This window comes from Sus scrofa, chromosome 18 (genome assembly GCF_054392235.1).
Source record: "Sus scrofa isolate SSC_HxYL_T2T_F1_AM1 chromosome 18, Sscrofa_HxYL_maternal_Yorkshire_Landrace_v2.0, whole genome shotgun sequence".
Classification (NCBI taxonomy): Eukaryota; Metazoa; Chordata; class Mammalia; order Artiodactyla; family Suidae; genus Sus; species Sus scrofa.
Genome location: NC_139400.1, coordinates 40,705,027 through 40,718,158, shown reverse-complemented (window position 1 = coordinate 40,718,158; position 13,132 = coordinate 40,705,027). Strand labels below are relative to the sequence as shown.

The 13,132-nt window shown below is 33.9% G+C and overlaps 2 protein-coding genes across 10 annotated transcripts in view; both read left to right on the top strand.

Moving 5' to 3' along the window:
- FOXP2 (forkhead box P2) overlaps positions 1-13,132 on the top strand; it is a 549,648-nt gene that overhangs the window by 68,827 nt on the left and 467,689 nt on the right. For all 9 annotated transcript variants that reach the window (XM_085004682.1, XM_085004684.1, XM_085004680.1 and 6 more), the window contains exon 2: positions 2,187-2,331. The gene's annotated coding sequence lies outside the window, so the exon portion shown is untranslated. The remainder of the gene's footprint in view (positions 1-2,186; positions 2,332-13,132) is intronic.
- The window catches only part of LOC146395001 (uncharacterized), a 182,523-nt gene that overhangs the window by 69,435 nt on the left and 99,956 nt on the right, over positions 1-13,132 (top strand). The gene's annotated exons all lie outside the window — the stretch shown is intronic.

Sequence of the window (13,132 nt, the reverse complement as noted above, 5' to 3'; positions counted from 1 at the left end):
ACTTTACTGATCTTAACTCTTTATTAAAAACAAAAACAAACAAACATACAAAAAAACCCCCTAGTACCTACTATATCCCAGACTCTGTCTTAGGGAATGGGGAGATGAAGTTGATTAATGAAAAGTTACCATTTTTAACAGTCTACTGGTGTAGTTGAGAGATTTCAGTATAATGGGGTAATGTGGTGAGAGCATAGTTGGTGAAGACCCTGACTAATATTTGAGTGCATTATGTTCTGTATTTTTTAGGGTTAAGATTATAATGTGTTAGAACATTTCAAGGTAGAGTTTCCTTTTTGTAAAAAGTTTTACCAATGAAATAGACAAGTTATAGCTAATTGTGCATATAAATGGGTTTTTCCTCTATAATAGGTAGTATAGTCTATGTGAGAGAGAGAAAGAGATCAGTTCTTTATCACAAAGGATGCATTTCCATATCTATAATGTAATTTTAGCTACAGTCAAACTATATTCTGTGAAGGGTCTGGCATATTTTTCTGACACATCTGGTAGATATGTATGGCATTAATTAGCATAGGTATAGCTGTAAATGACATGTCAGTCCAGGACAACAAAAAGTATTTGTTACTGATGTCAATCATTCACGCCTTGTCAGTTCAAAAGGCTTCCCTAAAGGAATGTGCATTGATCTGCACTGATCCAAAATACAGCAAAACCATTTCTGTGTTCTAGAAACTAAAGTAGAACTACCTGTGTTTGAAAAGCCATATGGAAATATTCATATAGAAAGTGCATGTTAATAAGTTTTAACAGTAAGTCTCTTAGGCCAACATTAGTCAAATCTTTCTAAAAGAAGATACTCCAATTTTCTGTAATCCTAAAATCTAGTCTTGAGTGCATTTTCTCCTTTAATAGTTTTAATTTTTGGTGGTTAGATTTGTGTGTTTGTTTCACCTTGAAGTAATTTTGAGGTTTTCCAGGCAAATGATTTCAAGTACCCCTTACAATGGTTAAAAAGAGAAGGAGATGACACAAGTATCAATTTGTGATCAAATTGATGGCTTAAAGTGGTACTCTTCTGCCCATACATGTTTTGGTTTTTGTATTTAGCTATTCAAATATAGATATTGATTGACTTTATTTGTTTACTGTATTCCCACTATATTATTATTTTTGAAATAATAATCACAAATGTAATATTCTTAAATTTCTGAGCCAAAATTGGCTGTAAAGTGTTAGCAGACACATTTCCCTCAAACATCTATATTTTATTTCCAGTTTTCTCTAAATGTTCCCCCTACATTTTGATTTATTATTTAATGGAAAGCAATACAAATGGCTTTATGATAAGGCAAGAGCGTGTGATCTAGGGTATGGCACAAGTTGAAGACATTTATCTTAATATTTCATTTTAATGAGGCAGAAAATACCCATTATTAGAAAACTACAATTTGATAAAAATTGGTAGAATACAATTAATTCTCTTAAAATTATGACTCCTCATACCACCAAAGGTCAAATAATCATATATTATGTTTCTGTGTCCTTGTGAATGTAGGATGTGTTGCAATTTTACATCTTATGAGTTTCTTAGATAATTAACATCAAATTAGATTAAAAATGTATTCATGTTATATGCTTTAATTTGACCAACATGCTTTGTACCATCATCAGAATTCTTACTCCAGACTTTCTTGCCCTGCCTACAGACCCTGCTATCAGTTTCTGGTCTGTCTCGTGCTCTTGAAATCATCTTTTTTTTATTATTCCATTAAATTTTTTAAAAATGGATTTTCCTTTACACTTTTCTAATCACCCTGTAATTCTTTAGCCCTAAGACATTAAAATGAATGAGTAAAAATATTTGATACCTAATCGTCTCTGCCAGTCCATTCAAACTCATGGATTTGCAAAATTATGTTAAAGTCTTTTAAAAATACATTTGAGTAGGCTTTTGTAGTCATTTGGATTTTGAATATTAATTTCCTCTTGCTATGCTGCTTAGCCATAAAAATGAAAAAGGAGATAGATGTGGGTTTCTTTTAGTGGTGTTAATTTAAACTGCTTGATTTATTTATTACAATATTCAACAATAGCAATTCCTATTTTCTCCGTTCACCTCAGATCCAACAGAAAATAATGAGAAGCCCCCGCCCCCCAGCACAGTAAGAAAAAAGTTTGATGCATTTTTGCAATAATTGATTAAAAGTATAATTTCCCTCTAGATCAAACAAATAATAGAAGCCTATTGAAGCTTTGTTCTGACCTATTCTGGAAGTAGAAGAATACCCTGGAGAAAGGAACATTGTAAGCACAAAGAATAAAATTCCTCAATCCTGGGAGAGAGAATGAAAGCCTAGCCCTCCAAATGTAAGTCATCTGTTCTCTATATTTTCCATCTCTCAGTTTTGTGGCTATTCACATGCTAGTAGAAAAGTATGCGATGACAGTATTCTTTGGATTTTTTTTTTCTCTTCAAAATATACAGATATTTGGTTGGTAACTTAAATTTCTCTGTGTGATAACAGTTTCTAACTAATAACCCAAGATGATGCTTTACAATAATAACATTTAATGCAAAATGTATTAGTATTAATTTTACCTTCTGACAGAAAACAGTTAAGAATTTTGAGAGTATTCAAATGAAAAGGTAACTTTCTTTAATATGTGCACTTTTGCCATCATAACCCCTGTATGCTCTAAACTTTGGTTCTTACTTTTTTATATTTCTTCATATCTGAGACTAAGACTATCTTAATATATCTATTTAAATCTACCTTCTAGTAGGAGAGACATCAAGTCCTGTTTTCACTTTGCATGATGAAAGTGAACTGGACTGAATTTGTGTCTGTAATCTACTATAAAATACATAAATTTTGTCAGCTCACTGTATTGGAAAGACTTCGTTCCTCTTTTATTAGAAAGAACTTAAAGATGTCTGTTAATGTTTTTATAGAAACACAGAATTCCGTTGCTGTCCAGAAAGTGGTAGAAAGAATGATGACTAAAGGCAGTGCTTGATTTGGGAAGATTATTGGGGAAGAAATTTGTTATCACCGCTGCTTTTATCTGGAAAGTTACCTAGTGATCATTCTTGTGATAAGGCACTTGATACGTGATGTAATAATGGCACTGCCAGAAACTTGATTTTTGCTTAACAGTCGATCACCTTGTTCATCCACTTAGTGAAAGAAATCCTTGATAGAGTGTTGTTTTAATTTTAAAAAGTCCAAATTATGCCATAGAAAATGAATACTTATTAAAGTTGAATAAAACCACATTATAATCTTTCCAATTATCTCCAGAATTGAAATATGAATTTTACAAGTTTTGAATGTGATATTCTTAACCACATAGCATCTGACAAAGTTGTCAAAGTAATCTGCAGTGAGAATTCTTCATAATTTCTAGGTTCATGTTTAATCTTGTTGTTTGGAACATCTGATAGAGCCATGAAACTGTGGCCATTCCTGACAATCTATAATTGTGAGTTGAAAATCTTGAATTTAGCATAAACTATGCATAAGAAGGAAACTTTTTTGGTCTTGGAAGTTCAATTCAGATTTTTTCTGTCGTTGAACTAGAATAAACACCTTTCGGAAGGACTACAAACGTTAGAAGTGGTTTCACTTAAAACTTAATTTTTATTATTAATAAATATGATGAAATGTTAAGAAGTTATTTAGGAATTCTCATTGTGGCTCAGTGGTAACGAACCCGACTAGTATCCATGAGGATGGAGGTTTGATCCCTGGCCTCACTCAGTGGGTTAAGGATCTGGCATTGCCGTGAGCTGTGGTGTAGGTTCCAGGAATGGCTCAGATGTGGCATTGCTGTGGTTTTAGTGTAAGCTGGAAGCTACAGCTCCAGTTCCACCCCTAACCCGAGAACTTCCATATGCTGCAGGTGCAGTCCTAAAAATAAATGAATAAATAAAAGTTATTTAAGTTTCATGTGTCAGTAGTGAATGGTTTGAGGTTGATGAAGATTTGGAAATACTGTCATTCATAGAAAAAATTTTCAAACATGTGCTCTGCAGCAATGCAATTGGGTAAAGTGTAGCAACAGTAGCATTGTTAAATCTCATAAGCATAATGCTGAGTAAAAAAAAAACCTAGACCCAAAAGAATAATACTGTATGATTTCTTTTATATGGAGTTCCAAAATTAAGCTTTGGTATTTGGGGACGCAAGAAATGATTGCAACAAAAATAAAGGTAATTGTTAAATTTTAGGTAGGTGGTAGAAATCGGGCAGACGTTCCAGGAACTTATGGTGTGTCAGCAATATTCTGTGCCAGTTGTTGCATGGGTATTTGCTTTATGAAAAATCATCAGTGAGAAGCTAGGTGCTTCTCTCCTAAGATCAGGAATATTCCCTTTTAACAATCCTATTCAATATCATACTGGAAATCCTAGCTAAGATAGTAAGATAAGGAAAGGAAATAGAAGGTATACCGATTGGGAAGGAAGAGATAGAATTATTTATTTGCAGATGACATGATTGTCTATTTAGAAAAATCCCAAACTCAACCAAGGAAAGTCCTGAAATTAATAAACAATTATAGCAGGGTAGCAAAAAATACGATCTAAAGTCAGTTGCTTTTCTGTATGCCAACAGTGAACAATTGGAATTTTGAAATTAAAAATACAACACCATTGCATTAACACCAGAAAAGAGAAAGAAACACAGAAGTAAGCCTGACAATATGTACAACAACAGTATTAGGAAAACTATGAAATTCTGATGAAAGAACATCAAAGAAGATAATAAATAAATGGAGAGATATTCCATGTTCAGGGATAGGCATACTCACTCAATATGGCTATGATATCAGGTCTTCCTAACTTGAAGTTTATAGATTCAACACAATCCCAATCAAATCTCTGCAAGTATTTTGTGAATATTGATAAATTTAAGAATATTGTAAACATTGATAAATATTGTAAATATTACAAATATTATAAATATTGCAAAAGACCCAGAATAGACTCAGTTCACACTGTTGAAAAAGAATAAAGACTGACACTACTTGCCTTCAAGACTTTGTTTAAAGCTGCAATAATCAAGCCAGTATGATATTGATGAAATAATAGACAGATGTTTGTAACAGAATAGAGAACCTAGAAAGATACGTACACAAGTATAGTCAGCTGATCGTTGGCAAAAGAGTAAAAGCAATTCAGTTGAAAAAGGACAGTATTTCCAAAAGTACTAGGACAACTAGACATCCACATGCAAAAAAATCTAGGCACAAAATATATACCTTTCACAAAAATGAATTAAAAATGGGTCATAGACCTAAGTGTAAAATGCAGAGCTATAAAACTGCTGGAAGGCAACATAGGAGAAAATCTAGTTCTCAGGTTTAGAGATGGCTTTTTATATGAAACACCACAAGCACAGTCCATAAAAGAAAAATTTGCTAAGTTGTACCTTGTTGAAATGAAAAACTTCTATTCTGAGAAAGACACTGTTAAGAGAATGAAAAGATAAGCCAAAGAATAGAAGAAAATATTTATAAAACAGATATGTGATCAAAGACTTGTATCGATATGTGCAAAGAACTCAACAGTAAGAAAATAAAACCCAATTAAAAATGGACAAGAACTTTAAATGGATCTAACCAAAGAAGATATACGGATTACAAATAAGCTTATGAAAAGATGCTTGGTATTTATTTCATTGGAGAATTGCAGATTAAAACAACAAAATACCACTGTTCACCTATTAGAATGTTTAAAATTCAGAACCCTGACAACACCTAATGCTGCCAAGGATACAGAGCAAGCAGTGAGGACTGATTCATTGTTGGTGGGAATGAATATGGCCTCTTTGGAAAATAGTTTGGCAGTTTATTACAAAGCTAAACATAAATTTAATATTTACTCATATACAATCCTGCAAATGCATTCCTGGATAGTTACCCAAATGAGTTGAAAACTTATGTCTAAGAAAAACTTGCACAAGAATGTTTATATAAGCTTTGTTCATAATTGCCAATACTTGGAAGCAATAGATATAGATAAATTGAGAAACAAACTGTGTTATAGCCATATAATTGACTATTATTTAGTTGATGAAAATAAATGATTAAATCACAAACATACAGAGGAACCTTAAATGAATATCACTGAGTGAATTAAGCCATCCGAAAAGGCTATGTATATACTGTGGTTCCAACTATATGACATTCTGGGAAAGGCAAAACTGTGGAGATAAACATTAGTGGTTACCAGGGGCTTGAGGAGAGGGAAGGACAAATAGGCAGAGCACAGGGGTCTTTAGGAGAGTGAAACTGGTCTGTGTTGTACTTTAATGATAGACACATCACATTAAGTATTTGTTGACTGTACAACTATAGACCTGTACAACACAATGAACCTTAATGTGTACTCAGACTTTAGTTAATAACTGTTTTAATAGGGTTAATCAGTTGTAGCAAATGCACATGGTAATGCAAAATGATAATGATAGTAGGAACTTTGTGGGCATTGAGGATGGAGAAGATATATATGGGAACTCTGTACTTCCTGTTCAGTTCTCCTGTAAAATTAAAACTACTCTAAAAAATAAAAGCTTATTTAGTTACTTTTTTGCGTATCTAATATAATTTTAAAAGGAAAAAGGCAATCAATAATTCTGTTAAGTAGAATTCTGAGAAAAATGAGATAATTTCTTATTTGACCTACTCTGAATACTCAAAGATATTAAAAACATAGAATTTTGGGAGTTCCCATCATGGCGCAGTAGTTAACGGATCCGACTAGGAACCATGAGGTTGCGGGTTTGGTCCCTGGCCTTGCTCAGTAGGTTAAGGATCCAGCGTTGCCGTGAGCTGTGGTGTAGGTTGCAGATGCGGCTCGGATCCCGCATTGCTGTGGCTCTGGCGTAGGCCAGCGGCAACAGCTCCGATTTGACCCCTAGCCTGAGAACCTCCATATGCTGCGGGAGTGGCCCTAGAAAAGGCAAAGACAAAAAACAAAAAACAAACAAAAAATACACCAAAAAACATAATTTTAACATCAGTATTTTGTGATATTATAAAGCAGTGTGTTTTATTTGGGGAAAGTCCTTAGAGGAGGACCTCTCTGTTTCCATACATTTGGTAACTTTTTATGACAGTTTATTTACATAGTATAAACTTGGCTTTATTTTTAGACAGATATTTTAATTTTGAATTTAAAAAATAGATACATTTTACAATGTAACCAAAACCTATTCTAAAGTAATGAACTACTGACCTTTACTGAATTGTTTGTAGCTTCTTTCCTTAAATTTTAATCCATTTTGTGCATGGTCCGTTATCCTTGGACATACTTGCTTTTTCACTTAAGTGGGACTTTAATTTGTGAATTTTAATATTAGTATGTTATAAAAGAAAAGAAAAACAAATACACTTTGTATTCTTTCTTTGAATAGAAAATTTCAAATATTTTTTTCATTTTAAGAAGTACCATATATGGTTTTCTTTCTAGTCTCCTTAAAATTTTTTCTTGCTTTTCTTTTTTCTCCTCCCTTCCTCTTTTTCCTCCTTACTTTCTTCTTTCTTTCTTATTATATTCTACTGTTTAATTTTCCAAGGAGTAAATATAATCTTATTTAAACTGGTTGACATTAACAGAAATCAAGAATTTATTGTTCATCAAAATGAAATATAAAATTCCCCTTTTTCTTCAGATTTTGGATATAGCTAGGCTCAACACAAATGTCTAGGGAGAATGCATCTGTTGCTATTGCATTTTTTTGTTTCTCTGAAAACTTGGCATTTGTAAAATATCTATGACTTTGATTTGTCTTGGCCAAAACCCAGATTACCAGGGAATTACATTTTGAACATATTCAACTAAGAATTATCTTTGTAGCAACTTTTCCTTTGCCATATTGAAATTTTGGGAATAAAATCAGATTTTGTTTTAAAAAGCAGCTATGTTTCTTCTTAGTGCCAGAATGAATTTTTTTCTATGTTAAAGTGATACAAAGCAATAGTTACAGTCGTCCTAAAACTTATTTTGAGGGTATCGTGGAGGAAGGAGGCTCATTTTTGCACTTGACAGACCTGCATTTGCTCTGCCATGTATTTTTTATGTTGATCTTGGGTAAGTTTTACATGTGTAAAAAAAGAAATAATAACAATTTCTTAAAGGGTTTTGTGAAGATTAAAGCATCAAACATAAAAAATACTTGGCACAGAGCAGCACTTAATGGTAGTGGTCTCTCTCTTGCCCTTTCTAAATACATGGAGAAGTGTGTGTAAGTAAATAAATATGTATTTATGTTTGCATGTATATATGTGTTTATATATACATATATGTGTATTTATCTATCTCTGTGTTTCTTTCTCTCTGTGCATGTGTGTGTGTGTGTGTGTATGTACATATGTATATCCATCTATATGTGTCTCTCTCTCTGTGTACAGCAGTGTGTAGTACACAGTCATTTATTTTATTTGTTAAATTTTGAAGCAGAGAATTCTTCTGGAAAGAATATAGTTCTGGAATTCAGGAAATATGGATTCTATCATCACATGGAAATATTTTAAAAGTTATTATTTCTTTGTCCCCTAGTGTTTCTGTAACTTTATATTACCCTACCTGGAATGTTTATAAATTCTTAAAAGAGGATCTAAAGAATATTTATGTTTCTTTTACATATTCCCGGCAGGCAAGAGAAAAACTTTTTTTGTTTTCTCCCTTCAATATGTAACTCAGAAAATGATCTATTACTATATCTTTATTGGGGTTCAAGAAGGTGTGCATTGGTCAATTTGAGGTATATAGGGACATGGAAAACAAGATTATTTTTTAAATGTCTGTAAAGAGACATAGTTTTAAAATGACAGAGCATGCAGAATAGGAGTTGAATCTTTCTGAAAAATCGATGTTCATGTGATTTAGTTTTCACTGAATAACAAGGAATCAGTTTTTTGTGGCAGCTTTATACAACTGTCTTCATAATTTATTTGAATCTTTGTAAAGTAATAATTCAATAAAATTAGGTGCAATATCCATGTTCTCTTACAATGATGTAAACTTTTTAGTAAAGGCAGTTGTTAATATCTTAAGAAAGAGGCCCATGTTTCTTACTTAAGTATCTTACCTGAATTTGTGCCTTGTGACTGCTGTATAAGAATTGGTTGCTCTTATACCCTGAAGGGAGAATTGTAGCAAAGAAACAATGCTTAAATGCAAGGATAAAAAAACATCCAGATAAGTACTTTGTCTTGGAAGCCTAACCTCTTGGTTTTAAGTGATTATTATAAAAAAGAAAAAAAAAAACAGTTACAACTTATTGTATTTCCTATACTACCTCTCAGTTTTAAGACAACAGAGACACAATTTCTTATTAAATATGAAATGGTAGTAACCTCCAAATCCATTTGAAGGACCAGTTATTAACTGGCCCACTTCCAAGTTAATGATGGAAAGTGGTATCTAGGGAAAGGGACTGACTATTCTCGGATGAACAACTCTTTTTAGGGGGTATATCGATGATCTAGCTTTGTGGAGTTGACAGTTTTACTCATGCAATCATTATTACTTAAATGGTGCATTTGATTATGGCTCCATGGAACAACATAAAGGAGCAGCAAAGGGGCCTTGGGTGTTAAAGAAAGTATTTGAAGGTATGTGTTCTCCAGAAAGCCTTTTCTGCTGAACTCTCTTAAATGTTTCATGATTTTATTATTATATAACTTAAAAGGCCCAAATTCTCCTTTTGCAAGTAAGAGTGTCCTTTTTTTCTGTATTTCACCTAAAATAAACACCCATCAACCATCTTAGGTATTTAAACTATATAAAAGCATTTGTTAGTCAGCTGATCTGGGCAAATTGGTTAGGAATATTTTTCACTGAAAATTATTTTGAAGATTCTCTACATTCTAGAAGAAAGCGATAGCTTTAAATTTTTTATTTTAAAATATTGTAAACATAAGGAATTAACATAATAGGCACTTATATGTTCAAATTTGATGTGTGAATATTTTGTTATTTTTTTTTTAAGATCTTTCTCTTTCTTTTTGAGAAATACATTACCACAAATACAGTAAAAGTTGTGTGTTCCCATCCCATCCCTTTTTCTCTCTCTAGAGATAATTAACTATATTGAAGTTAATGGTTATCTGTATTCCTAGACTTTTTTTTTTTCCTTTTTTTCTTTTTACAGCTGCACCTGTGGCATATGGAAGTTCCTAGGCCAGAGGGTGAATTGGAGCTGCAGTTGCCGGCCTATGCCACAGCCACAGCAAACCATATCCTTAACCCACTAAGCGAGGCCAGGTATTGAACCTGCATACTCACAGAGACCATGTTGGGTTTTTAACCCTCCGAGCCACAATGAGAACAACTGTATTCTTATACTTGGTCCTTCGTGATTTTAAAATTTATGCAAGTGGCATCACAAGTCTGCCCTTCTGAAAAAAATTTGCTTTCAAAAATTATGTTTAGGGGACTTATCCATGTTGATACACACAGTTCTGCTTCCTTAGTATTTCTTTTTTGAAGTAAACTTTTATTGAAGTGTATATTGTACCTATATGAATTTTGCGGTTATGTGCTAAAAATTGCAAAAATTGTAAATGTATGTCTTGATGGGTTTTCACAGAATGAGCACGTCTGTGTAGTCAGTACACAGCTCAAGAAGGAGCACAGTGCCAGTACTTCTGAAACCTCCCATCCTTTCCACCTTTTAGTTACTATCCCCTGGCCCTCAACCAGGGAAACGATATTCTTTTTTTTTTTTTTTTTCCTAAACCTCAAGTTGTGTCAACTGAAGTCGTGAAAATGAATTAAGTTGGAAAATCAATGGTGGCCAGCCACACAGATCATACATTCTGCCAGAAATCATGTTAGGACACTTGGTAAGGGCATGCCACATCTGTGTGGGCAGCAGGGTTGGCCGAAAATATCTCAGTTCCCACAGAATGGGAAGTAAAATGGTTATGGAGAAACCATGAAATGGTGAGATCAGTCTCCCTCGTTAGGCAAAATGATTGCCTGCATAAGGCCAACAAAGCTCCAACAATGCCATCTTGGGGGACATTTCGATGTCTATCCATGCTCCACATTTATGAAGGCATCAGGCATTTGGGTGATGCAACTCTGAGCCCAGATGCAGATGTCAATATACCGATGGATGTGCAGGACATGCTGGAGGAACCCATGGTGCCAGAACCAACGGAATGACAGGGAGCCTGCTTACCCCAGGGAAACCATGTTCTGAGCTCTAATAGCAGAGCTTGGTTTTGTGTTTTTGAACTTGATGTAAATGGAATCATTTCACATGTATTCTTTTGTGTGTGTCTGGCTTCTTTTTCTTAATATTAGGTTTATATGCTTCCTTCATGTTATTGTGTGATGTTAAGTGTCCGTCTGTCCTGAGTGCTATCTACTATCCCATTACACAAATATGCCACTGTCTGTTTATTTCCATTTTATTTGGGGACATTTGGGTTGCTTTCTTGTTTTGCCTATTAGGCATAATACTGCTCTGAAGATTCTTATCGTACATGTCCTTTACATGTTATGCGTATCCGTAGAGCTAGGAGTAGAATTTGTCTGATAAGACAGCTATATCATGCATCAACTTAATGTCTGTGTCCCAGGTTATGTCTGTGTCTACTGTCGGTCGACATTAGTAGATACTGCCAAGTAGTTTTCTAAAGTGGTCATCCCAATTTACTGTCCCAGCGTCAATGCCTAAGAGTTCAGATTTGCCCACATCTTGCCAACACTGATGTTGTCTTTTTTTCATTTTTGCCATTGTGGTGGGTAATAACTAGTTTTTAGTTGCTCTAGAACATTCTGCTGTTTGAAGAAAGCACAGTTATTTTAAAATTCCATCCTCAGTATGTAAACAATTTGGCTGTTTTCCAGTTTTTACTTTTCCACACAGTAATGCAGTGAACTTATCTGTATATATGTTTTTGTGTACATGTTTGAGAGTTTTGCTGAGGTTATAAGGTTATATAGCTTGAGTAGAATGTCTTAGTTTTAGAACAGTACATCTTTATCTTCACAATATACTGCTAAATTCCTCTCTAATTGGGGCTATATCATGAAGTAATAGTTTTTGTTGTATTAAATATATCATATTTATCAAGTAAGGAGTATTAATGTTGCTTTTTTTTTTTTTCCCCAGCCACACCGTGACATATGGAAGTTCTTGGGCCAAGGATCGAATCCAAGCTTGAGCTGTGAAGCTGTGACATACACCATGGCTAAGGCAACTCTGGATCCTTAACCCACTGCACTGGGCTGGAGATTTAATCAGAGCCTCCACAGAGACAAGCCAGGTCATTAACCCACTGTGCCACAATTTTGCTTTTTCAAATGGCATTATGTAAAGCTTAGTACCAGATGCTTTGGGGAAAATTTAGTGGGGAGAAATGAAACACCCTGTATAGCTCCTGGAATATAGATTAGATGAATCTTCCATTACTATTACTTTCACGGTTCTATTCCTCATCATTATATATTGCTGTACGATGCTTATTCTGGCATCCATTACAGTTTCTGTGAATTTTCCTATGGTCCATTTAAGGTCACCTTTTTCAGTTTCTTGAAATTTCTTTCTTTACTACAGTTCTGTTTTCCTCTGCATAGTAGAGTCATTGTGTATATGTTATCTTTATTTTTGATCACCCACGGACATTATATACTGAGATAGTTTGGAAAATTTGTGTAATGTGATAAATAGATTTGCATGTTTGTAGCATCGTTATTGATGACATTATCCTAAGCAAAATGGCAAAGTGGAGCTATCATTTGCTTCGCTGAACTCCCACTGAGTTTTATGAAAATAGCATGTTCTTTCATTTTATAGTTTTTAGTCAGCAATACTAAGGTATCTTTTTTGTTAGTTTTAAGAACAGACAGGGATAGTGTTGGTAGGATAACAGCAGCAAGACCTTTGGTCTCATCAATTCTTAGATTTGACCCTATCAGCGTTGGGGGGGGGGGTGTCAGCATTTGTCTCAAAAAGAGAATCTAATTAGTTTATTTGTTACTGCTTTGTTTTTTCACATGTAACTTACATTTCTCTCATTGCCTCCCCTGCCCCACCATCCTTAATTAGTCTTGATCTAGTCAACCCCTTGTTTCTCTCTTCAGATGAGAAATGCATGTTGCTACAAAGAATCTGTTTCAGTCTCTCTCCTTTTTCATTGTGGATTT